Source organism: Schistocerca piceifrons, unplaced genomic scaffold (genome assembly GCF_021461385.2).
Source record: "Schistocerca piceifrons isolate TAMUIC-IGC-003096 unplaced genomic scaffold, iqSchPice1.1 HiC_scaffold_1206, whole genome shotgun sequence".
NCBI lineage: Eukaryota > Metazoa > Arthropoda > Insecta > Orthoptera > Acrididae > Schistocerca > Schistocerca piceifrons.
The window spans coordinates 102,501-105,000 of NW_025727022.1; the positions used below are offsets into that span (position 1 = coordinate 102,501).

Consider the following 2,500-nt stretch of genomic DNA (forward strand, 5'->3'; position numbering starts at 1 on the left):
CCCCTCGGACCTTGAAAATCCGGGAGAGGGCCACGTGGAGGTGTCGCGCCGGTTCGTACCCATATCCGCAGCAGGTCTCCAAGGTGAAGAGCCTCTAGTCGATAGAATAATGTAGGTAAGGGAAGTCGGCAAATTGGATCCGTAACTTCGGGATAAGGATTGGCTCTGAGGATCGGGGCGTGTCGGGCTTGGTCGGGAAGTGGGTCAGCGCTAACGTGCCGGGCCTGGGCGAGGTGAGTGCCGTAGGGGTGCCGGTAAGTGCGGGCGTTTAGCGCGGGCGTGGTCTGCTCTCGCCGTTGGTCGGCCTCGTGCTGGTCGGCGGTGCAGGATGCGCGCGCCTGCGCGGCGTTCGCGCCCCGGTGCTTCAACCTGCGTGCAGGATCCGAGCTCGGTCCCGTGCCTTGGCCTCCCACGGATCTTCCTTGCTGCGAGGCCGCGTCCGCCTTAGCGTGCTCCTCCGGGGGCGCGCGGGTGCGCGGATTCTCTTCGGCCGCCATTCAACGATCAACTCAGAACTGGCACGGACTGGGGGAATCCGACTGTCTAATTAAAACAAAGCATTGCGATGGCCCTAGCGGGTGTTGACGCAATGTGATTTCTGCCCAGTGCTCTGAATGTCAACGTGAAGAAATTCAAGCAAGCGCGGGTAAACGGCGGGAGTAACTATGACTCTTCTTTGTAAATCAAGAACTCATCAGGATGTTCCCCGACCGAACGCTTGAGGCAATCAAGTGCCGACGGCGGCAAGCTGCCCACAAGCAGCTTGTCCGCCAATTCATGGAGGCGCTTGAGATCGGTCGGGGGGAAGAGCCGGCGTCCCGCCGGGGAGCAGCGAGCCCGCTGTCTGACGCGGGCGAGGCCGCTGCGCCGCCCGTCGACGCAGCCGAGGACTTCGCGGCCGACACCACCGGGCCGCCGCCGGAGGGGCCGACTGACGCCGCCATCTGGGAGCATCTGGCGGGGCTACCCGCTTCCGCCCAGCGTTTCTCTGCCCTGGATCGTGTCATAGGTCTGGGGCGGGGCACGCCGCCCGATGTCATCCTGGGCATGCTCCCGGATGCCCTTGCGTCGGTCGGGTCCAGAGGGGAGAGATCGATCACCAGGACACAGCGGCCGCGCCAACCATCGAAGCGGCCGCCTGCTGCGCCGCCGACGCAGAAGCGCAAGCGGCGCCGCTGGGAGTACGCGAGAACGCAGGATGCCTTCCGACGGTCGCGTGCACGTTGCGTGCGCGGCCTTTTGGATGGCACCCTGCTCCAGCCGCCACCTGCCATCCCTGGTCTGCTGGACTTCTGGGCGGACCTCTTCACCAAGAAGCCCATCTCCACCGCGGGCTTCATTCGTGACCGCCTCCTCCCGCACTCAGAGCCTGTCGCTCTCGAGTGCATATGGGGGCCGGTCACACATGAGGAGGTCGCCGCCGCGTTGCCGCCCAGGGGATCAGCAGCCGGGCCGGACGGCCTTACCCCAGCGGAGTTGCGGCGCCTGCCGCACGAAGTCCTGGTGAAAGTGATGAATCTCTTCCTTCTGGCCCGCGCCCTTCCGGAACGCCTGCTTCGCGCGCGGACGTCCCTTCTCCCGAAAACGGCTGCACCAACATCCCCCGCTGACTTTCGCCCCATTACGGTCTGCTCGGTGTTGGCGCGGACCTTTCACAAGGTTCTCGCGTCACGCCTGATGCGCGCATGTGCTGTGGACGAACGTCAGCGGGCATTCATCCCTCGGGATGGGATGTTGGAAAATACCTTCATCTTGGACACTGCTCTCACCGACGCAGTTCGCTCCTGCCGCTCTGTCTTTGTGGCATCGATCGACGTATCTAAGGCATTCGATTCGGTAGATCATGCTGCCCTTCGCCCCGTGCTGAAGGCGCATGGCCTGCCGGATTGCTTTGTCGAGTATGTCGAGCGGTGCTACGAGGGCAGCACGACAGTGATAGCGGACGGCGCCGGCGTGGGCGTGTCTGTGCAGCCAGCACGGGGCGTTCGCCAGGGCGATCCCCTCTCCCCCCTCCTGTTCAACTTTGCGGTGGACTACGTTTTAGGCCAACTGCCCTCCCACATCGGAGCTCGGATCCTCGGTCGCAGAGTCAACGCTGCGGCCTTTGCAGATGACGTCTTGCTGTTTGCAGCGACCCCGAGGGGCTTGCAGTCCCTCATCGACGCAGCTACCGCAGCCCTCGCCCACCTGGGGCTGCAGATCAACGCCCGGAAGTGTTTCACCCTCGCCTTAGTCGCGTCAGGGCGCGAGAAGAAGGTGAAGGTGGACAGCAATGTCACCTTCACAGCAGGCAATACCACCATGCCTGCCCTGCGTGTGGGTGAAACCTTCCGGTACCTGGGGCTGCAATTTTCCACGGCGGGTCGCTGTGTCTTCAATCCACGTAGCCACCTGGTGGAGCAGCTTGACGTCATCTCCCGAGCTCCGCTGAAGCCGCAACAGCGCCTCCACGCTCTCACCAACGTACTTCTCCCTGGCCTGTACCACGGGCTGGCCCTCA

General features: G+C 63.8%; 1 pseudogene; it reads left to right on the plus strand.

Annotated features, from left to right (window-relative positions):
• The window catches only part of LOC124729386, a 7,376-nt pseudogene that overhangs the window by 2,205 nt on the left and 2,671 nt on the right, over nucleotides 1–2,500 (plus strand).